Genomic DNA, 25319 nt, shown 5'->3' on the forward strand with positions numbered 1-25319 from the left:
CCCATGGACTACAGCCTACCAGGCTTCTCCATCCATGGGATTTTCCAGGCAAGAGTACTGGCATGGGGTGCCATTGCTTTCTCCAAAAGCTAGTGGAGGTGATGGAATTCCAGTTGAGATACTTCAAATTCTAAAAGATGATGCTGTGAAAGAGCTGCACTCAATATGACAACAAATTTGGAAAACTCAGCAGTGGCCACAGGACTGGAAAAGGTCAGTTTTCATTCCAATCCCAAAGAAAGGCAATGCCAAAGAATGTTCAAACTACTGCACAATTGTACTCATCCCACACGCTCACAAAGTAATGCTCAAAATTCTCCAAGCCAGGCTTCAGCAATATGTGAACTTGAACTTCCAGATGTTCAAGCTGGTTTTAGAAAAGGCAGAGGAGCCAGAGATCAATTGCCAACATCTGCTGGATCATATAAAAAGCAAGAGAGTTCCAGAAAAACATCTATTTCTGCTTTATTGGCTATGCCAAAGCCTTTGACTGTGTGGATCACAATAAACTGCGGAAAATTCTGAAAGAGATAAGAATACCAGACCACCTGACCTGCCTCTTGAGAAACCTGTATGCAGGTCAGGAAGCAACAGTTAGAACTGGACATGGAGCAACAGACTGGCTCCAAATAGGAAAAGGAGTACGTCAAGGCTGTATATTGTCACCCTGCTTATTTACATCATGAGAAATGCTAGGCTGGATGAAACAGAAGCTGGAATCAAGATTGCTGGGAGAAACATCAATAACCTCAGATATGCAGATGACACCACCCTTATGGCAGAAAGCGAAGAAGAACTAAAGAGCCTCTTGATGAAAGTAAAAGAGGAGAGTGAAAAAGTTGGCTTAAAGCTCAACATTCAGATAACTAAGATTATGGCATCCGGTCCCATCATGTCATGACAAATAGATGGGAAAATAGTAGAAACAATGACAGACTTTATTTTTCTGGACTCCAAAATTACTGCAGATGGTGATTGCAGCCATGAAATTAGAAGACGTTTACTCCTTGGAAGAAAAGCTATGACCAACACAGACAGTATATTGAAAAGCAGAGACATTACTTTGCCAACAAAAGTCTGTCTAGTCAAGGCTATGGTTTTTCCAGTAGTCATGTAGGGATGTGAGAGTTGGACCATAAAGAAAAATGATCTCTTTAGAATTTATGCTTTTCATTTCCTCTAAAGTCAGGAACAAGACAAGGGTGCCCACTTTCACCATTACTATTCAACATAGTTTTGGAAGTTTTGGCCACAGCAATCAGAGCAGAAAAAGAAATAAAAGGAATCCAAATTGGAAAAGAAGAAGTAAAACTCTCACTATTTGCAGATGACATGATCCTCTACATAGAAAACCCTAAAGATTCCACCAGAAAATTACTAGAAATAATCAATGACTATAGTAAAGTTGCAGGATATAAAATCAACACACAGAAATCCCTTGCATTCCTATACACTAATAATGAGAAAACAGAAAGAGAAATTAAGGAAACAATTCCATTCACCATTGCAACGGAAAGAATAAAATACTTAGGAATATATCTACCTAAAGAAACTAAAGACCTATATATAGAAAACTATAAAACACTGGTGAAAGAAATCAAAGAGGACACTAATAGATGGAGAAATATACCATGTTCATGGATTGGAAGAATCAATATAGTGAAAATGAGTATACTACCCAAAGCAATTTATAGATTCAACGCAATCCCTATCAAGCTACCAACAGTATTCTTCACAGAGCTAGAACAAATAATTTCACAATTTGTATGGAAATACAAAAAACCTCGAATAGCCAAAGCGATCTTGAGAAAGAAGAATGGAACTGGAGGAATCAACCTACCTGACTTCAGGCTCTACTACAAAGCCACAGTCATCAAGACAGTATGGTACTGGCACAAAGACAGAAATATTGATCAATGGAATAAAATAGAAAGCCCAGAGATAAATCCACCCACATGTGGACACCTTATCTTTGACAAAGGAGGCAAGAATATACAATGGATTAAAGACAATCTCTTTAACAAGTGGTGCTGGGAAATCTGGTCAACCACTTGTAAAAGAATGAAACTGGACCACTTTCTAACACCATACACAAAAATAAACTCAAAATGGATTAAAGATCTAAACGTAAGACCAGAAACTATAAAACTCCTAGAGGAGAACATAGGCAAAACACTCTCCGACATACATTACAGCAGGATCCTCTATGACCCACCTCCAAGAATATTGGAAATAAAAGCAAAAATAAATGGGACCTAATTAACCTTAAAAGCTTCTGCACATCAAAGGAAACTATTAGCAAGGTGAAAAGACAGCCTTCAGAATGGGAGAAAATAATAGCAAATGAAGCAACCGACAAACAACTAATCTCAAAAATATACAAGCAACTCCTACAGCTGAACTCCAGAAAAATAAATGACCCAATCAAAAAATGGGCCAAAGAACTAAATAGACATTTCTCCAAAGAAGACATACAGATGGCTAACAAACACATGAAAAGATGCTCAACATCACTCATTATCAGAGAAATGCAAATCAAAACCACTATGAGGTACCATTTCACACCAGTCAGAATGGCTTCGATCCAGAAGTCTACAAATAATAAATGCTGGAGAGGGTGTGGAGAAAAGGGAACCCTCTTACACTGTTGGTGGGAATGCAAACTAGTACAGCCACTATGGAGAACAGTGTGGAGATTCCTTAAAAAAACTGGAAATAGAACTGCCTTATGATCCAGCAACCCCACTGCTGGGCATACACACTGAGGAAACCAGAAGGGAAAGAGACACGTGTACCCCAATGTTCATCGCAGCACTGTTTATAATAGCCAAGACATGGAAGCAACCTAGATGCCCATCAGCAGATGAATGGATAAGAAAGCTGTGGTACGTATACACAATGGAGTATTACTCAGCCATTAAAAAGAATACATTTGAATCAGTTCTAATGAGGTGGATGAAACTGGAGCCTATTATACAGAGTGAAGTAAGCCAGAAGGAAAAACATAAATACAGTATACTAACGCATATATATGGAATTTAGAAAGATGGTAACAATAACCCGGTGTACGAGACAGCAAAAGAGACACTGATGTATAGAACAGTCTTATGGACTCTGTGGGAGAGGGAGAGGGTGGGAAGATTTGGGAGAATGGCAATGAAACATGTAAAATATCATGTAGGAAATGAGTTGCCAGTCTAGGTTCGATGCACGATGCTGGATGCTTGGGGCTGGTGCACTGGGACGGCCCAGAGGGATGGTATAGGGAGGGAGGAGGGAGGAGGGTTCGGGATGGGGAACACATGTATACCTGTGGCGGATTCATTTTGATATTTGGCAAAACTAATACAATTATGTAAAGTTTAAAAATAAAATAAAATTAGAAAAAAAAAAAAAAAGAATTGATGCTTTTGAACTGTGGTGTTGGAAAAGACTCTTGAGAGTCCCTTGGACTGCAAGGAGATGTAACCAGTCCATCCTAAAGGAGATCAGTCCTGGGTGTTCATTGGAAGGACTGAAGCTAAAGCTGAAACTCCAATACTTTGGCCACCTGATGTGAAGAACTGACTTATTTGAAAAGACCGTGATGCTGGGAAAGACTGAAGGCAGGAGGAGAAGAGGACGAGAGAGTATAAGATGGTTGGATGGCATCACTGACTCAGTGGACATGAGTTTGAGTAAACTCTGGGAGTTGGTGATGGACAGGGAGCCCTGGCGTGCTGCAGTCCATGGGATTGCAAAGAGTAGGACACGACTGAGCGAGTAAACTGAACTGAACGGAATCAGATCAGATCAGATCAGTCACTCAGTCGTGTCCGACTCACTGAACGGAATAGGGAAGAAGAAATCTGACTCCATATTAGATCTGTTTCTTTTACCTTTAGTTTTGTTTTGTTGTTGGTTTTCTCTCTCTCTCTCTCTCTCTCTTTTTTTTTTTTTTTTTTTTGTATTTTACCTTTGCATTCTATTGTTTTTACTTAGAATCAAGAATGTTTCCTACAGTCTGACCTTTAAGGTTACAACTCCTTTCCATTCATATAGAGATAAAAAGTTGCAGAACAGAGAATAACATTTGTTTTGCTGAAGGTTATAGGAACATTGTGACCTGACCTATACAGACAGCTTCAATAACAAAGGGTTCCAAAAGGAAGTTTGCAACAACCAACTACCCTCTCCCTCAGCTTGCTTTTTAAAATGCTTTCCTGAGACGCTTTGGAGAGTTTGGAGTTTGGGGCCAGAAGCCACCCCTTATTCATGCATGGCTCTGCAATCACCCTCTCTCTGCTCCAGACTCCGACATTTTGGTATTGTTTGGCCTCAGTGGGCATCAGGCACACAAGCTTGCTTTTGGTAATAAGTTCTGCCATGGCACTCAGTCTCAGACACTCAACAAGTCCCTGAACTGCATTCTGCTTTGGCACTACTGTATGTCTGGGGACCCTGTTTACTTCCTTTAGAACAGGCTCTATGAACACAGGTTGGGCACATTAAGCTGACTCTTCAGATGCTGAATTTACTTTTATTTAGGGATAGCTGCAAGTTCCCCATGTGTAAAATAATCTGAAGATTTACCTTGAAAGATTTTTGCAAGAAAGTTTTGCTCACTGTAGTTGAAGAAGAATGAACTACTACTCTGCCCAATAAGAGTTCACATACAGAGCTCAAATCAAGATGAATACAACTCTTTAAAGCAAGAAAAATTTATTCTTTTAGTTGGCCCATAGAGTACCTTACTTTACTTCCATCTATTAGAAACATGTTATAAAAGGTTGGATTCCTAGGAAAAGACCCTTTAGGAAAATTGTCTTAAAAATTGTTAAATCCATGATATCTATTGTATGCCTGATATTCCCTAACCTTGTGCAGTGTACCACCTATACAACTGTATGTGATAATGCTTAATTTTATGCCAGAAAGGATTACTGTCTCGTGGGACTCTGGACTCACTTCCTGGATGCAAATAAAATTTAGAATGCAAATTTCACCATGAGCATGTCTATACTCACGGACACTAACCTCTGGTCTCCTTGTTCACTTATTGCTTATTCCTGACAGAATGCCAAAGGCAGAGCCATAACACACCCAAGAGTGAATGCTAGAGAAGATAGATGCATAGGATTCATTGAGGACTGAGTTGCGTCGTACACAGTAACTCACTGTCCGGAAACTGGCTGGCTGGGTTAGAGTAAGCATGGGTTTCACACTGAATCCTCTCATACATCCGTATCTGGGAACATCTGCTGACATTCAGATTGATGCATCACATATTCATTGAAATTCCTCCTTGAAGACTTGCTTTTGGCCTCTCCCTGCCCTGCACACCAGGTAGACACACCCAGGCACGAAGTGTGATGTGTATTCATGTGACCCCATGGACTGTAGCCCACCTGGCCACTCTGTCCAAGGGATTTTCCAGGCAAGAATACTGGAGTGGGTTCCATTTCTTCCTCCAGGGCATCTTCCTTATCCAGCTATCAAATCTGTGTCTCCTGCGTCTCCTGCGTTGGCAGGCAGGTTCTTTATCACTGCATGTGATGAACTGCCCTCTTTTCTATCTGCCCTCTCCTATAGCAAAAAGACAGCCATTAACATTCACAAGATTCTTCATATATTAAAAAGTTCTTTCATCATGTGTATCATCTCAGAATTTCTTCCCTGTGGTGATGCTCTGAGGTAGGTCTCATTATTATTCTCACTTTAAAGATGAATTAAATGACTTTCTGGCAATAACATAACCAATACAAGATAGTTTTATGTCTAACGATTAAGGTTCTGACTCCAAATTATCATATATTTGTATATATATTTGCATTTATGTATTCATACATACACATATATTTTACATGCTTTTTGAAATATAACCACCTGTCTCAGAATTAAGAGGTAGAAAATATGGATAAGAAGGAAACAGAAGCATAGAACTAAGAGAAGGCTGCAATGAGGAGTAAAATGGACTCATACCAGTATATCTGAAACCTCAGAACTTTCCAGAGTATATAAATGATCTGTCTTTCAACATGATATGTCCATATTAACAAAAAAGGAACTCCCGGGTCATAGTATAGTTTCAATTTGAGTGAGGTCATGCTCGGCAAAAAAGCTCAATAAAACGTTTGTTGAAAGGACCCTTCTTGAGCAAACTAGACATTGGAGACAGATGGACATTTTCTACTCTGAGCCCAGGAGGAACAACAAATGGTGTTATTAATTCAGAGGTCAGCTTCCTGCAGTTACTGTTGTTCAACTTGTATCAACAGACTAACCACAACTGTGCAAGAATCTGCCCTGTGTCTGACTTCAGCAAAATTCTGAAGTTTCTGTTTTTTTTTTTTTTAAGTTTATGCTTAATAAAGAAGTGTGCTGATATAATTCTAAGCTTCCAGTGATGGACTTGGCCTTCCTCCACACCTGGATGATCCTCTTTAGTAAAGCTGTTCAAGTAAGAGGCTGATCGAGCACTTTCAAGGGATGGCCAGAGTGAGTCACTCCCCTACATGGAAGTTTACTGGATAACTTGAATAGGCATCCAGCTTCTAACCAGAAAGGGGGGTTTCTTGTAAATGGGGTAACAGATGTAATATGAGCAAAGTCCCAAGGAGTTTGCCGAAGACACTTGAATGCTTTCTGGGAAAGAAAGGCCATTTTTTGGTCACATTCTCTTAGCTTCTAATGCCTCTGTATTTTGATGTGTCACAAGTGACTCAGCTTCTAGGGAGATGAAACCAGCTTAGAGGAGCCACTAAAACATCCATGAGCAAATAGACTTGGGTGCAAGACTGAAAACGCAGAGTATGTGAGAGAACGGGGCTGGATAGATAGAGCCTGTGCATATAGTCTTGGGGAGAACGTCCCCCGACACAGTGGATGAAAATTGTATTCACACTGTATGGCTGAGGGCCGTGCCATTTAATGGATTTCTGAAAACACTGCAGCTCATCCCTTGCAAAGGAAGCCCGTTAATAAAACGAGGGTGGCGGGTAACCAGCCACAGATAGCACGGCCGCTGCCAGCTTGCTGTGATTAGAAAGCTTGCTGCACTTAATGCATTCCCAGCCACATTGAAACAGCTTCATTTAATAAAGCGGTAGTACTGCTGACACAAATGTATTAAAAAGTGGGCACAAGCAGAGTCTAAAGCTCTCGGGAACATTCCGCCTGCTAGGGGAAAGGGTGGCAGAAAGGTGCAGTCTTCAAAGGACTTGTATTTCATGAGCGAAACCCAGTTCTGGCATTCTCCTGGACACTAAAGACAATGGCAGAGGTATGCCATTTCAGCTAACACCAGTGAGCATCATAAATGTAAAATACTGCTTACAGTATACATGCATACATGTATACATATATATACACATGCTATCTATATACAAAGTAAATACACCATATACTATATTATAGTATACACACACACACATATACACTTTAGCTAAATAAATCTGTGCTTTCCTAGAAGAGTCGTGAGCCTCTTAGGTTGCCAGTGTAGCATTCTTTTAAAAGCATCATCTTTCTCTCAGGGAATGTGAGTCATTTTATTCAGACATGACAAAATGTGAGGCGAGTGGAGGGGAGGTGACAGGAGAAGTATTGAATCTCAAAAAATGGCACAAGAGTCTGGTGGGCAAATTTTCTCTTTGAAACAAGTTAGTCATTTGCCTCCCAGGACAACTCACTACAAACAAGAAAATCACTTTGAAAGAGTTCAGTGTTATGAAATATAGGACTCAAAGCCAGAAATTAAGCTTCATGTAGATCAGTCTGTATTTTCCTTTCTGAGAGAGGAATAGAGAAGGAACAGCAGCCAGCTGTGAGTGAGGAGCCCCTATCCTTATTGAATCTCTGAGTGACCACAGGGCTTGGGCTTACTTCTTGTAAAAAGAGAATGGTGGTAATAATGCTTTCTGTTACTCATCAGGGGAGGATTCAAACTGATGCTGTGGGTGAAATTATTTTGAAAGGGCAACACAAATGTAAGATGTATCTGAAGAGTCTGTAAATCATGAAAGAACTGAGAAACGGGTGTGCTCAGAAGACTGGAAAGAAAACTGATCTGTGACTAAGGAAGGCTGCCGTGTGGAGAAGGGAGTCATGCATTTATGGAACGCCCACGCTGTGTCAGGGCCATTTCACATCCCCGGCCATGTTCAGGACAGTCCTGGGAGTTTGGGCACATGTCCAGCTTTCACATGCATAGCAGAATAAGAAGAGGAATATAAAATTGGCCCGAGTCACAGACAGGGTACAGCACCCGGTCCTCAGACCCTCTGTAGTGCATCTGGGATTTAGCCCATTTCTGCCAGTTGCTCATGGTGTGATCTCTGCCAAGTCAGTCTCTTCCTTTGAAAAACTAAGGGATTTCTTAAAACCTAGTAGTTTAAATAGTATCTTCATGATTTGTGTTAAATCCATAGATTACCCACCCTATAATTTAATGAATATTTTTCTAAATTTAGTAAGAAAACTCTATTACTTCTATAAATGGGAAATCACATGTTAAAATACAAAGAAATAGTTTCAACACATGATAAAACACTTGGCTATTTATAGTAAAAGGATGCTGTCTACCACCTCGGCTCCCCATTTTGGGAAACACTGGGCCAAGCTATCACTAGCTCAGCTCCGGAAAACTGTTCCACTGTGAAGTCATAGAATAGATTCAGTATAGTTACCAGGTACCAGCTACTGCATTGGCCTCTCTATTACAGTGCCTTCTTTGTGTTAAAAACTTTTGCTCCATTCTTTCCTTCTTATTTTTCTAAGTCTTCTCAACTCTTAACTTCTAGCCATCTTCAATGCAAATTTCAGCAGTCTTTGTACTGAGAATCAATGTAGGCAGAAGCATGTGGTAGGTGTTATCAGGGCTTATAAAATGAATAATGCATGCCAATAATATATGAGTCAAGAGTCAAGACAGATGAAGTGGTTTAAGAAAAATCTTACAAACAGCTTCTCTCGTGGCTCAGATGGTAAAAGTATCTGCTTGCGATGCAGAAGACCCAGGTTTGATCCCTGAGTGGGGAAGATCCTCTGGAGAAGGAAATGGCAACCCACTCTAGTACTCTTGCTGGGAAAATCCCATGGATGGAGGAGCCTCGTGGGCTACAGTCCATGGGATTGCAAAGAGGTGGACATGACCGAGCGACTTCACTTTCACTTTCTTTCACACTTACTAGAATACATTTAGCAGAGACACAGTCAGAGAAAAACAGATACTGAAGGACTGAATAGAATTGAAAGACACCATAGAGGTCACTTTCCTTGGTGACTCAGCCAGTAAAGAATCTGTAAGGCAGGAGAGCTGGCTTCGACCCCTGGGTTGGGAAGACCCCCTAGAGAAGGGAATGGAAAGCCACTCTAGTATGCTTGCCTGGGAAATCCTATGGACAGAGGAAGCTAGTGGACTATAGTCCATGAGGTCACAAGAGTTGGACACGACTTAGCCACCATAGAGGCCACCTAATTCAGAGCCTGCATACCAGTGGCCTAGTGTTTGAATTCAACTGGCAAGAATGTTTGGTTCTGCATGCAAATTACTTTTAAAAAGAAATATAAAGGAATACCTCTCCAATTAACCTCAGTCTTCAACCCCCGCTATGCTCTTACCCCAGGCCTGTTCACTGTTAAATTCTTTACTTGCTCACAAAGATGTCTGAGAGTACATTCTCCAGTGTGCCTCATCCCCAACCTATCAACAAGCACTACACAAAAGTAGGGAAACAAGACCCTGTGATGCTAATAACCTTGTTGTTAAAGCAGAGCTGGGGCCAGAATCTTGACTATCAGTGAAGTCCTTACTGAATAAGCTATTTACAATGATGCTTTCACAATGGATGACTCAAATTAGGTTCTGAAAGAGATGTCACTGAAGCAAATCTTGAAATAAGAGATACTATTTGAGGAAGGTTGCAAAGGAAAGAGGCTGAGGAGAGAGGATGGGGAAGGTTGAGAGATGGGGAAGGAGATATATATTATAACCGAGTAAGCGCAAAAGAACAGTCGGTAGATGAACACGCAGACTCAATCTTGTACATGGACTTAGAAGGTAAGGAAAATCAGGAACATGAAAGATGAGCGAGATCAAAGTACAGAGCCCAAACTCTACTAAAAGGATTCCAAAGATAATTCAAGAAATATCATGTGCATGCAAAATGATCTGTACTGATATGAAACAAGGCTAGAAAATCTGGGAAGTCAAGAGGAATAGCAGGAATAGCAGCACCTCAAACACTAATCAAGGTGTCTGTTAGATTTAGAGACAGAGTTATCTTAAAAGTCATGTGCACCTGTTTCTGTTTTGTAAGTAGGCTCATTTACGCCATATTTTAGATTTCATATATAAGTGATTTCATATGGTGTCTTTCTTACTTCACTAGGTATAACAATCTCTAACTGCATCCATGTTGCTGCAAATGGTATTCTTTCATGCTTTTTTATGGCTAAGTAGTATTTCATTATATATATATACACACATGCCACATCTTTATCCATTCATCTGTTGACTCACAGACATAGAGAACAGACTTGTGGTTGCCAAGGGGGACTGGGAGTTTTGAGTTAGTAAATGCAAACTATTACTCTTAGAACAGATAAACAACAAGGTTCCTACTTGTATAGTACAAGGAACTATATTCAGTATCCTGGGGTAAACCATGATGTAAAAGAACATTTAAAAGGAATGTATAAATGTGTATAACTGAGCAACTTTGCTGTACAGCAGAAATTAGTACAACACTGTAAATCAACCATACTTTAATTAAATCAAATTAGAAAAAAAAATTCTATTATAAAAAAAAAAAAAGGTCATGTGAAATACTCTTGTTTTTTCAAGGAGAGACAAGGGCCCCAGAATGGTTGCGTGAATCCTTCAAGTTTATGAGCCTGGGTAAACACAGAGGGAAACTAGTTGCCTGACTTCTTCACTTCCAGTTTGGTGTGTTTTTCCACTTTGAGTTGGACTGGGTTCAATATGACAAGCAACAAAGAGAAGAACAATGAAAAAACTGCAGTTTCAGGAAATGGAGTTTACAACTATATTCAATTAGAATTAGAGTAGAAAGTGAAAGGAAGGAGAGGAATTGTCAGTAGTTCTTGCTTCCAGGTCTTATTTTAAGGCCAGGGCTCCCTTGTGGTTACCAACATCACGATACTTCTTCCTAAATTTAAAATCAAATTTCTTCCTTGCAAAACTCACCGACTTACCTTTCCCACCCACCCTACCCATTATGCCTCCTGCATACCTCACCTTGCAAACAAGTCACCTCCTACAAAGCCTCTTGTAACCTCCTGAGCTTGCATAAGTTCTATTATAATATCAGAGAGTGAAGGCAAAGTCAACCACTAGTCTTAATAAAAAGCAGCTAAGATACTTTTCTGAGAACTACAGAGTGATTTTTTTTTTCTATCTACCTAGATATGTGTCAACAGCTCGCTTTCTGACTTGTGAAATCACACAGGGTCTCTGTTGCCCAGAATTTATCGAGTTGTTTTAGAAAACACCTAATGTCAGCAAAGGGAACTATTTTTATCACTGTATGTTGTTTAGCAGCTCTTGATGGTGATCAAATTTACAGCACCTATAAAAGGCAGGACAACCCAAGAGGCTGAGCCAAGAACTTTGATTTCTAAAGAACCAAGCATTACACAGCAAAGATTCTAGCTAGTACCTCAGAAAGTAGGAGGAATAGGATGTTATTAAACAGAAAAGTAAAGGCCTAAAGATTAGGCATACGGCCAAATGAGCAAGTATTTAAATTATCCTATTAATACTAACCCCTCCTTAGAGTTTAGCAATCTAGCAAATATTTATTGAGTGGTTCTGACATACAAGGTTCTATTCTAGATATTAAGAGGATAAACAAAGGTAAGTAAATAAGACTTAGTTCCTTATCTTCAAGAGCTGCCCAAATAGTGCAACACAGAGAAGTATACATAAACGATTATAATGTACAGAGGAATATTTTATATATCAGAATGGCCACTGGCACCAGCAATGTGCTGAAGGTGCCCAGAGGAGCTGGTTCAAGACTGTTTAAGTCTGATGATTATATAAACAAAATTTTACAAATTGTAAGCAATGATGTGGATTAAATCAAATTCTTTTGACTGAAAATTAATTAAAAAGAAGAGCACCTGAGCCATGTATAATTTTGACATTTTATCTGTAAGTTTAATAATAGGATAACACTTTTAAAATGTGAAGGCAATTTTCTTGTGAATTGTTGGTTATTCTCAAACATTGAAAGGAAAAGCTGTTATCTTTAACGCCTCTTAAATGTTTCCAGGTTGTGGGCTTTCCCAGGTAACTAGATGGATGCAGAACCCAAAGCAGTTTTTGCTCTATGGCATTTCCTTTTCTTTGCAGTCTTCTCAGAATTTAGAAATAAACACTCATTCAGTAACAAAGAGAGAGACAATTGGATCAGAAGATCCTGGCTACTTCTTCGGGAAATTGTACTACCTGCAGAAAGTTAGTTTGCACTTGGTTGGCTTTCTTTAGAATGTACTGGGGCTAGTCAGTCTGTTTGGTTCACCAGGAGTGCACTTGAATTTTTCCCAGTTTTCACTGGAATTGGGTGGAGCTCAGTCAAGGTTTCATCCTCTGTATGGACTGCCGTTTCTCATACAGGGGAGAGGGGTGTTTCTGAATAGGGGACAGTGATGGGGGTTGTAGCCCATCAAACAGGATTGGGTGTCAAGATGCTGAACTGTTTCAGAAAACCCTCTTTGTGGTACCAATTGGATAGTTGTTATAATCATTTTTATTTGACAATTTTCATTTTAAGGATGAAGAAACCAAAATAGAAAGTGCAAGGTATGTGCCCAGTATCATACACAGCTGGCACATAATCAACATGGATACCAAGGTACAGGTGCTAATAACCCCTGCTCCTGGGGACTTGCTTAAATGTATCTATAAATAGATGGAAAGAAATACTTCTGATGAGGTATTAAAAAGCTATGTGTGTGTATGCATGCTCAGTTGTGCCCAACTCTTTGCGACTATAGTCTGCCAGGCTCCTCTGTTCATGGGATTTCCCAGGCAAGAACATTGGAGTTGGTTGCCATTTCCTTCTCCAGGGGATCTTCCCAACAACAGGGATTATACCCAGGTCTCCCCATTGGCAGTGGGTTGTTTACCACTACACCACCTGGGAAGCCTCCATTAAAAGGCTATACTATTTACTAACCTTTCATGACTAAAATTAAGATATCAGAACAACCAGGTTGTCAACAGCAATATTCAGGAATCCAGGTATTTGACATCCTTTAAGCCTTAGTTTGCTCACAATTGGGAACCACCTTAGGCTTAATGTTTCCCCTTAAAGTATTTGTCTTGGCTAGTTGGAGAAAACTTAATATCTACCAGATATTAAGATATGATATCTATCTATCAGATATCATAGCACATAGCATTAGAATTGGATTATTTCTAGATGCTATGTAATCTATTCCCTCAGTAGAAACTGAGTCTCAGAAAAATGACATATTGCCCAAGGTAACTCGCTGGAGTTAGTACTAGAAGCTCAGACTACTGACTGTCACAGAGAGAAGGAACAGGTTGCCTCTGTACCTTGTATTTGGTCCTCAGCCACAACCCTGTATCCTGTATGTTAGTTATCCCAATGACACTGCTCTTCCTCAAGTGCCTCCTGGCTTAAAGCATCAAATCTAGGGGACACTTTCCAGGTATGTTCTCCAAAGCATTCCTATCTTCCTTAAACTCTCGGCTCCACTGAATTGCATGGCTCCTTTCCCTCGATTTCCCTCGATTTCTCTCCGAACATTCTGACCACTTTTTCTTATTCTCTGTCACTGGCCTCTAAAATATTGGTGTTCATTACAGTCTCATACTCAGCCTTTTCTATCTTTCTACATTCACTGTCTTTTTACATACTACCTTGGGGGTCTCTGCAGTCTCCGTAGCCTTCCACTGTGTGTTGTGTGCTTGTGGTTATTAAAGGGATATCTATAAGCTTGGTGACTCCTGAGCTGCTAGCCTTTTCCTCCTCTACCTGTTGGATAGTTCCATGTGGTCTCTATAGTCATTCAAGTTTAACACATTTACAGATTTCTTAGAACACATACACACACACACACATCCATGCATGCACACACACTTATAGACATACACGGATGGAGAGAGAAAGAGAGAGATCACATCTTGTGATAGCAATGATACAGTTGTAAAAAACTTGTTTGAATCTCAGGTTAAATACACAGAGACTAAGAAAGAGCATGAAAAAAAGAAATAAGGAAGCAAACTGTTCATCTTACATAGTGGGGAAGTGGGGCTGGAACATTGTCCAATTACTGCCATGAATAATTAGTTAAATATAAGTTTAAGGAGGCATTTGAAAAATACTAAGGCAACAACCAGTAATGATAGAATCAAGAGGTCTAACTGCAAATTGCTTCAGAAAAGCACAGAAATACAACACAATACATGGAGTAAAAAGAAGAGGAGGAGAACATCAAGGAAACAGAAAAAACAGACAAGATAAAGAAAGAGAAGAGATGCAAGATTTAAAGCTATTAATACAGTGATTAGGAAGAATTTTTAATAACAAGGATGCTTATGGCTGTTATATAATAAGTAATGCCTCATGAAAAAAGCAGGCTACAAAACTGCATGAACAAATGATCACAAATATGTATAACATGCAAGGATGTTTACAGGCAGCAGAGTACAGGAGTTAGGAATATGTACTGTATGGACTTCCCTGGCAGTCCAGTGGTTAAGATTTTGCATTCCAATGCAGGGGGTGCAGGTTCGATCCCTGGTCAGGGAGCTTAGATCCCACGTGACTCATGGCCAAAAAAACAAAACATAAAACAGAAGCAATATCGTAACAAATTCAATAAAGACTTTTAAAAAAAAAGGTCCACATCACAAAATATCTTTAAAAAATCTAAAGAATATGTATTGTAGAATCCACAGATACAGATTTGAATCTGTAATCCATGACTTACGATGTGAGTTTGATCCAGCTATCAAGACTACTGTATCTCAATTTCCTTTTTTTAAAAAAGATGATAATAATGATACCTACTTAAGAGTCTGTTGGTAAAGATGAAATTAAAATGACTTGCAAGCTTTAGAAAAGGGCTGGACACATAGAATGTGCTCAGTCAGTGGTAATGATGATTACATTATTAACTCCTTAATAAATAGCATCCTAGTGCTTCTGTCTCATTCCCTAAGGGCTTCCTTTGCATAGCAGTGTGGTGAGATAGCTTGGATAGGAACTAAGGAGGCCCGAATCCTGGCCCTGGATCTGCTAATAACTAGCTCTGCAATCTTGAGGAATCTATACCCTGTCCAAAGAGGAGCTGGCCTCAATGCTCTTGCAAGCTCTACAAAACTAAACTGTGCTATGATGGAAAGAGACAAGAGGAAAGAGACATGAAATAAGGAGAATCATGACGCTGAACTTGGCCTCTAACACATCGTCCCTGGGTTTCAGTTTGTCTTGCCTGACAGGTTGCTTTGTAGAGACAAGAATATGCCATATGCCATCGAAATAAAACCCACATCATAACCATTTCTGGCCATGGAGCCACTGATGATGGAGGCGAGGAAGGTGCTGGCGGATCCTCTGTCAAGACTCTAATCAGAAAAGACATCCAGGTTCTGCCACCTTCCAGTGCAGTCACAGTGTTCAGCATGGAAAATTACATGAATTTCCTCTTTTATCAGACAATCTTCCTTTGCCAGTATTATTTCTCCATCAGTAACAATGCTAATGAGAACCAAAGTTCAGGTGCTTTACTCATTAAATGATTTCTTTTTTTTTAAGTACTGAAAGAAACCTTGTTGTTTCACTGCATAAACTGGCTGTGATACAGATTTAGTAACTTCTCTTCATTCTAGGGAACAATAGCCTATGTTCTAGAAACATATTCACCACCACTGGAAGTGGGAAGAGAGCCAGTCAATTACAACCACCTCCACCAAGAGACATGGCACATCCCCTGGGCAAGTCATCAAGTATCCAACCTGTGGCAGGTCAGACACACCCTCCAGGGATATAACAGTGCTTGGAAGATGGCAGACAAGAGCTAGGCTACAGAGTGGTTGTATTTGTTTGTTTGTTGATAAATCTGCCCAAATGGGATGGTCGTGGGATCAAACAAATTTAAGACCACGAGTTTCAAGAAATGAAAGAAGACTGCAAATACTGAGTCAGATGCTACAGGCAAAGCACAAAGAATGAGAAACAAATTAGGGGTCAGAACTCCAGAACCTCTTCTACCCAACAAACAAAGAACAGTTCTTAATTTCCTCTGGCAAGAGATCGATGATCACATCTGAAACAACAAGAAGAATTTGTGAGCTGTTTCCAAAGCAGATGGAGAGAGGCAGCACTTCAGAATAAGTCGAAAAGTCCATCCATCTTGACAAGAACTTACTAACCAACTGAAGGATGAGCCTCTGCTCAGCAGACTGGGTGAAAAAGAGGCTAAGACACAAATGGTGAGTGATCCTCTGAAACAGACATGCTGAGTACTTAGACAATTTGTTGTTGTTGTTTAGTCGCTAAGTCATGTCTGACTCTTTTGTGACCCCAGGGACTGTAGCCCGCCAGGCTCCTCTGTTAATGGGATTTCCCAGCCAAGAATACTGGAGTGGGTTGCCATGCCCTTCTCCAGGGGATCTTCCCAACCCAGGGACGGAACCCAGGTCTTCTGAATTGGCAGGCAGATTCTTTACCAGGCAGAGCTACCAGGGAAGTCCAAGTTAGTCAATACCTTGAAGAGATGAAGAGTCACAGACATAGCCACAGTTCCCTATATGAAATTAAATCCTGAAAAACCACCCCCCAAAAAAGAGAAAAAAAAAATTAAAAGTGCCAAATTTAAAGGGCTTGTACAATTCTAACAACATGCAGATTGCTCCACTGAAAAATTCAAGATTTCAATAACCTGCAGAGTGAGACCACTTGGGATATTTATTCTGAGTTTCTGGTATTCAACCAATATAAGAATCCATTTACTTTTTCTAATTTTATTTTCCTCCAGACTTCAGCACTGATTAAATCTAGGATACCACCCTATGTAATATGTTACACAAGCTTATGTGTGAGTGTTTTGTACATGCCAAAGAAAATTTATTTGTAAGGGATCAGAAAGCTGGACATAAATGACTTAGGAAAGACAACACAGAGAATTCTCAAATAGAAGAAAGGAATGAGTAGGGCTTGAGAAGAGTTTCCCAGGTGGTGCTAGCAGTAAAAAACCTGCCTGGCAATGCATGAGACATAAGAGATGAGGGTTTGATCCCTGAATTGGAAAGATCCCCTGGAGGAGGGCATGGCAACCCACTCCAGTATTCTTCCTGGAGAGTCCCATGGACAGAGGAGTCTGGCAGGCCAAGGTCCATAGGGTTGCAAAGAGTTGGACACGACTGAAGCGACTCAGCATGCATGCATGCAGGGCTTGAGAATCCAGAACTGTATGATTAGAAGGGGATAAGAAAAAACCAAAAGACAATTTGAACTACCTCCCCAGTCACATAAGGCTGGCTGGTTCAAGGTATGATGCTGGACAGACAAACTGACACACCTTAAGGTGTGGAAGTATGGGACTGGTCCATGATCAGGCATGTGGGAGAGGTGCACAGGGGAGAATGATTGATTAGAAGAGGGAAATGCAAGAGCCCAGTTTTGGGCCCTGGAAGGGGTCCACCTTCCTGCAACATATGTTTTAAATATTTCATGTATTTATTTAATATTTGGTATTTTGATATCTTAAAGAAAATGCTTTAGCTGGGGAGAGACTGCTCCTCCCAGAGCTAGTTATTTTTTGTGAAAGTGAAAGTGTTAGTCACTCAGTTGTGTTTGACTCTTTGCGACCCCATAGACTGTAGCCTGCCAGGCTCCTCTGTCCAAGGGATTCTCCAGGCAAGAATACTGGAGTGGGTTGCCATGCCCTTCTCCAGGGGATCTTCCTGACCCAGGGATCAAACCCAGTTCTCCCACACTGTGCGTAGATGGTTTACTGTTTGAGCTAGCCAGGAAGAGACAGCCAAAGATCTCTCTAGAAGCAAGCCTTTGATATGCAGCTATGCTATCCAGAGCCACACCTTTTCTTTCTGGCCCAGGAATGCTTATTGTCTGTTCAGTCACTAAGTCCTGACTCTCTGCAACCCCGTGAACTGCAGCATGCCATTATTCCCTGTCCTTCACTATCTGCTGGAGTTCGCTCAAACTCATGGCCATTGAGTTTGTGATGCCATCCAAACATCTCATCTTCTGTCATTCCCTTCTCCCCCTGCCCTCAATCTTTCCCAGCATCAGGGTCTTTTCCAATGAGTCAGTTCTTCACATCAGGTGACCAAAGTACTGGAGCTTCAGCTTCAGTATCAGTCCTTCCAATGAATACGCAGGGTTGATTTCCTTTAGGATTGACTGATTTGATCTCTTTGCAGGTCAAGGGACTCAAGAGTCTTCTCTAGCACTACAGTTTGAAAATATCAATTCTTTGGCACTCAGCCTTTTTACCGTTCAACTCTCACATCTGTACATGACTACTGGAAAAACCATAACTTTGACCAGGAATCCAAGGAGGCAACACTCCTCTGCCTTAAATCATACTGGACCAGGTGCTTGAGACCATTCCTATGGCCTAAAGCCACCCAAAGTATTCAAACTAGCCTATCCCAAACTTTTTCCCTGCCCTGCTTCCCCTTTCTCTAGAAGCTCCAGTAAAGGCTCTGGCCTAAATCTTCCCCTTGCTCTTGTCTTCCTGATCACCTTGGCCTCCTCCTCAGGTGGTCCCATGTGGGATTCTGTGTCTCCTGTCTCTAGGATCCTTGAATCTAATAAACTTTGTTTTTCTCAGCCTCTCTTTCTGTCTCTTCTTGTGGCCACCCCTGAATAGCCATCTCATAAAACGAAACACATTCAATCTATCTTGTGCTTTCTCTAGTCATGGACCAAACCAATCACCCTCTTTAGAATAGTTTCCACTTTTTGGTTGTGTAAGAATCACTTACGTTCCCCAATAAAATGTAGATTCTGAATCTCCAGCCTTTCCACCTCCAGAGATTTTTGATGATTCAATAGGCTGGGGAGGCGCTGTGCATTTTAATACACACTTGCAGGAGATTCAGATTGGGGAGACTCACAGATTTGAATAGAACATGTATTTCAAGCTGTAATGCAGAGTGTAAGTATGTCGCAGGTAATGGCACTACCTTCTGTGTCTTTGTCCCTCCTGGTAAGGGTGCCAGGCACAGTGTGGGACATGCTAAGTGATGTCCTCTCAAAGAAGAGATGCTCACCAAAAGATCTGACATATGCCGTGGAATATTACCCACATGAAATGCAAGATCATGTGTGGAAATAAGTGGAAATGTGTTTCAGACCACACACAAAGGTTCTAGAGGACTTGGTTCTCCTCTTAGATAACCTAGTGTTTCAGGGTCTCAGTAGTCCCATCATCTCTTGTTTACTGTTCACAACTGTTATATCATCTACCGGTTACTCCTTACCATGCACGACCCCTTACTGTTTGCAAAGGGATTCGGCATCTAGCATCAAGCATAATGCACGCAAGTAGATTCCTCAATTCTTGGTGAGTTTCAGAGAGCAACACCACACTTACGTTATGTCTTTTGGCATTATGGCATCACAGTCACCTAACTTCTAGTTTTGGCTTCTTAAGAACTCTTTATTCTTTTAGGCACAAGGCTATTCAACGGGCCCATACTTTGCAGATTTTTACAAAAGCCTTACAACCAATGTTCTGCTTATCTGCTGTTGGAAAGTTATGCTCAATTAATTTGTTCAGTCTTTATTAAACAAGTTATTTCTGTGCTGGCAAAAGGTCAATTTAATTGCACCAATAACTTTGAAAACGACAGTTCAATCAATACAATTGTGTTATATACGTGCACTAAAATTTACCTTGTGACTTTCAGGAGCAAATTGCAAACAATAGCAGTTAACAGCAATTTATTCCTGCTTTTCCCAAACTACTTCACTTCCTAATCCCCCTAAACAAAATCTGCTGAGTGTATCCCATAAACTGCGGCTTGAAATCAGCTCACTAGCCAGTATATCATTTAGACAGTTGTGGGACAGCTACTAAGAAAAGGGAAGAAATGAGTTTAAGTGTACTCCTCACCTTTAGCAATTGATGACTTAATCACAAACTTTTATCAATTAATTGATCAATCAGGTCAGAAATCCTTTCATAAAGTCCATTTAGTAGGAAAGCAAACATTTGGTGCAGTGGCAGATATCAAATGGAAGAACACAGAGCCCCTGATCTGAAGGAGAGCTTGTTTTTCTTCCAAAAGTGAAGTGAAGTCACTCAGTCGTGTCCAACTCTTTGCGACCCCATGGACCGTAGCCTACCAGGCTTCTCCGTCCATCGGATTTTCCAGGCAAGGGTACTGGAGTGGGTGCCATTTCCTTCTCCATTTTCTTCCAAAGGCCAGATGTAAATAGGTAAAAAGTTAAATAGTGGTAACAACTTTAAATTGCTAGTCAAAATAAAAAAAAAAAAAGAAGAAGAAATATCATAAAGCATCTGATTAGCTGTTGGATTAATAGAACAGAAAACAACTGACAGAGAGAGTTAGGGGAAAGAGGTTTCTCAGGCTTTGGTGGTTTCATAAGTTTTAGAGAAAGAGTGGGAACTTGGACATTCCTAAATGACAAGTAGGATTGGGATGGAGAAAGGAATAAATATGTGAGTAAAGGCACAGGGTATAGAAGTGAAATGACATTTTTGTGAGTGAAATGACATGTTTGTGGGACTCTGAGGAAAGAATCCAACAGAACAGTGGGCATGTATGGATTCTCTGTGGGTGCACTCTAGATATTCACCCAAGATTAAAATCCTTCCACAATTAGAGAATGTGAAAATGCAAGCAATACAAGTTAAGAAGTATTTAAAATCATCTTCAGATAAACTGAGCTTTCCAAATAAACATAATATTAAAAGGAATGGTCAGGAATGGGCCCTAAATGAAGATTTAATATAGAGTTCCACACTTGGCAATGGTGAAAATAAGAGGCAGAGTTTGTTGACAAAGCATTTGCAGAGAGCAAAGCTTGTTCTGAACACCACAACCTTTGCAGGCTATTCCCACCAGCTTCAAGCAATAACAGCACACATTTTCAGCTCAGCTGCCTTGGCTTTTGAAACCAAATGCTGCCCTAAGATAATGAATTCAAAAAGGGGAACTCAAGTGTGAACACTCAGCAATGTGGAAAATCCTTTTGTGTACTTTCTAATTTTCTGTTTGTTTTCATCTCTGCAGAGATGCACAGAAGCTACTTTTGGGGGCAGGTTGAGTCTTCATCCAGCTCCCACTATAAGTGTGCTAGGTTCTCTGTGAAGATTTCTCTGTTGACGTGCAGATGTGATGAGGAAATGACAAGAATGCATAAGATTTCCCTCTGAGCACTGTGTTGAGAGTTATTGGTTCTACATTTCCTGGCATAGTTAAGGCCCAGAGCTAAGAATCCAATGACCCCTAGGCCTTCTTGCGTTTCATTCTGTAACATCCCATCCTGTCTAGTCCTGAAGCTCTGGGACAACAAGCTCAAGGAGAGTTCATTGTGGAGACTGCTGACCAAAGAGGGAGAATCAATGTTTTAGATACAGAACTCTGACTTCTGCCTTTCTGTCATTATTTCCCCAACTGTTAATAACAGATATCTAAAACTGTTGTTATGGGCTCTGGACAGAGCCTCAAAGTTAGACCTGGGACAAAATCACTACCTAGAGTTGGGACTTTGGGAATATTTTTTGTTGTTGTTGCTGTTTGTTTGCAGAGTGAAAATAATCATATATATAGCATATAATTGAAAAGCAGATTAAAGGAGGTAAGTTATGAAATAATTTTAGCAGAGTGCCTGACAACAAATATTCATTCCCTTTTTCTGTGGATATTTATTTAAAATGGCTTTGTGTACCTGTGGTCTGAACTTCATCATAGAACTTTAAGAATACATAATTTGAGGGACTTCCCTGTTCATCCAGGAGTTAAGAATCCGCCTTGCAATTCGGGGAATGTGAGCTTGATCCCTGGTCAGGGAACTAGTGGTTCAGCGGGTAAAGAATCTGCCAGCAATGCAGGAGATTTACAAAAACACAGGTCCATTCCCTGGGTCAGGAAGGCCCCCTGGAGGAAGAAATGGCAACCTACTTCAGTATTCTTGCCTGGAAAATCCCATGGACAGAGGAGCCTGGTGGGCTACAGTCCATGGGTTCCCAAAGAATCGGCCCTGACTGAGCTCATGTCACGCATGCAGGGAATTAAGATCCCACATGCCATGGAGCAACTCAGCCCTGTGCACCATAACTACTGAGCCCATGCCATAACTAGAGAGTCTGTGCATTGCAACGAGTGATCTCACATGATGCAAGGAGGATCCCACAAACTGCAACTAAGACCCAACACAGCCAAATACATACATATACAATTGTATAAAAATAAAAAGACATAATTTTAACGATAACAGCAATTAATAGTTAACAAGATATGCATATTAAATAATATATCTTAATGAGTTACATACAGAACTCTGCAAAACATTTTTTAGCCAGTGTTTTGCTCATATTTTGGACAAATCTTGTTTAAATAAATGTGTGAGTGACACGAGGTTGGGGTACAACTAAGGAGGCTCCTATAGGGCCCAGGCTGACCTTGGAGATACTGCAAGTTCAGTTCCAGATGATAGCAATACAGTAAATATCACAATAAAGCAAGCCAAACAAATTTTTTGGTTTTATAGTGCATGTAAAAGTTATATTTACAATATACTACAGTCTATTAAGTGTACAAATACCATTATATCTAAAAACAAGGAAATACCTTAGTTAAAAATACTTCATTGCTAAAAAATATTAATTATCATCTGAACCTTTAGAGTTTCAGAATCTTTTTCTGGTGGAGGGTCTTGCCTCAACAGCCATGGCTACTGACTGATCAGGATGATGGTTGCTGAAGGTAGGGGTGGCTGTGCCTGTTTCTTAAAATAAGGCAACATCTATCAAAATCGGAGTTAGTTCTCTCAAGTCCTCACACTGCTTTATCAACTCAGCTTATATAACATTCTAAATCTTTTTTTGTCATTTTAATGATCTTCACAGTATCTTCACCAGGAGTAGATTTCATCTCAGCAACCCACTTTCTTTGTTCACCCATGAGAAGCAACTCCTTAGGCATTTAAGTTTTATCATGAGATTACAACAATTCAGTCTCACCTTCAGGTTCCACTTCTAATTCTATTTCTCTTGCTATTTCCACTGCATCAGCAGTTACTTCCTCTACTAAGTCCTGAACCCCTCAAAGTCATTCATTAGGGTTGGAATTGACTTCTTCCGAACTACTCTTAATGTTGATATTTTGACCTCTTTCCATAAATCATGAATGTTCTTCATGACATCTAGACTGGTGAATCCTTTCCAAAAGGTTTTCAGTTTACTTTGTCTAAATCCATCACAGGAATACATGGCAGCTATAGCTTTACAACATGTATTTCTTAAATAGTACAGTTTGAAAGTAAAATTAATCCTTGATCCATGGGCTGGAGAACAGATGTTTTGTTAGCAAACATGACAACAATATCAATCTCTTTGTAAATCTCCATCAGAGCTGGGTAACCAGGTGCATTATCAATGAGAAATTGCATTTTGAAAGGAGTCTTTGTTTCTGAGCAGTAGGTCTCAACAGTTGTCTAAAATTTTTTCAGTAAATCGTGTTGTAAACAGATGTGTTGTCATCTAGACTTCACTGTTCCGCTTATAGAGAACAAGCAGACTAGCTTTCACATAAATGTTAAAGGCCCTAAGGTTCTGGAATGTGCATTGGTTTCAACTTTAGAGTCATCAGCTGTATTAGCCCCCAACAAGAGTGTCAACTTCCCCCTTGAAGCTTTGAAGCCAGGCCTTGACTTCTCCTCTCTAGTTATGAAAGGGCTAACTGACATCTTCTTTCATAATAAGGCTGTTTGGGCTCCAATAACAATCTGTCATCTAGTGTAAACAATATTCATTAATCATCTTAGCTAGATCTTCTGGATAACTTGCTGGAGCTTCTGTATCAGCACTGGCTGCTTCATTTTGTACTTTTTAGTTATGGAGATGACTTCTTTCCTGAAACCTCATGAACCAATCTCTGCTCACTTCAAACTTTTTTTTCTGCAGCTTGCTTACTTCTCTCAGCCTTCAAAAAACTGAAAAGAGTTAGGGCCTTGCACTAGATTAAGGTTTGGTTTAAGAGAATGTTGTGGCTGATCTGACCTTCTGTCAGACCACTAACATTTTCTCCCTATCAGCAATAAGATTATTTTGCTTTCTTATCATTCGTGTGTTCACTTGAGTAGTATTTTTAATTTCCTTCAAGAACTGCTCCTTTGCATTCACATCTTGGCTATTTGGTGCAACAGGCCTCTCTCTAGGCCTATTTGGGCTTTCAACATGCCCTCCTCCCTGAGTTTAATCATTTCTAGTTTTTGATTTAAAGTGAGAGACATGGGACTCTTCCTTTCACTTGAAGGAAAGGAGGCCGCTGTAGGGTTATTAATTGGCCTAATTTTAATACTGCTGTGTCTCAGGGAATAGGGAGGCCCAAAGAAAAGGAGAGAGATGAGGCAACAGCCAGTCAGTGGAGCAGTCAGAACACACACAATTTATTGATTGTTTGCTGTCTTATACAGGCATGGTTCATGGAGCCCCAAGACAATTATAATAGTACCATTAAAGATCACAGATCACCATAACAAATATAATAACCATGAAAAAGTTTGAAAGATCCCAAGAATTACCAAAATGTGTGCTTAGTCACTCAGTTGTGTCTAACTCTTTGGGACCCCATGGACTGTAGCCCACGAGGCTCCTCTGTCCATGGAAATTTTGGAGTGGGTTGGCAGTTCCTACTGCAACCAAAATGTGATACAGAGATAAGAAGTGGGTAAATGATGTTGGAAAAATGGTATCAATAGATTGCTTGACCAGGTTACCTTATGGTAACATGAAACTTCAATTTGTCAAAAAAAAAAAAAAAAAAACCAATTTCTGCAAAGTGCAATAAGTAAAACACAATAAAATAAGCTATGCTTATTTGCAGACATATTTCTACTCTCTCCTAGAGAAGGGAAAGGCTACCCACTCCAGTGTTCTGGCCTGGAGAATTCCATGGATTATATAGCCCAAGGGGTAGCAAAGAGTCAGACATGACTGAGCGACTTTCACCTTTGATGGTCTGAAGAGGGGTTGGCTAATATACAAGTGACGGAATACCATGAGCTTTAGATTTAACCATGCATGGTCTTCTCCTTTATTTTGCTATCCTTGAGATTAAAGAC

At 40.2% G+C, this 25319-nt stretch overlaps 1 protein-coding gene across 4 annotated transcripts in view; it reads right to left on the reverse strand.

Moving 5' to 3' along the window:
* CTNNA2 (catenin alpha 2) overlaps positions 1 to 25319 on the reverse strand; it is a 1365089-nt gene that overhangs the window by 461839 nt on the left and 877931 nt on the right. The window lies entirely within an intron of this gene.

Source organism: Bos indicus, chromosome 11 (genome assembly GCF_029378745.1).
Source record: "Bos indicus isolate NIAB-ARS_2022 breed Sahiwal x Tharparkar chromosome 11, NIAB-ARS_B.indTharparkar_mat_pri_1.0, whole genome shotgun sequence".
In the NCBI taxonomy this organism is placed as follows: domain Eukaryota; kingdom Metazoa; phylum Chordata; class Mammalia; order Artiodactyla; family Bovidae; genus Bos; species Bos indicus.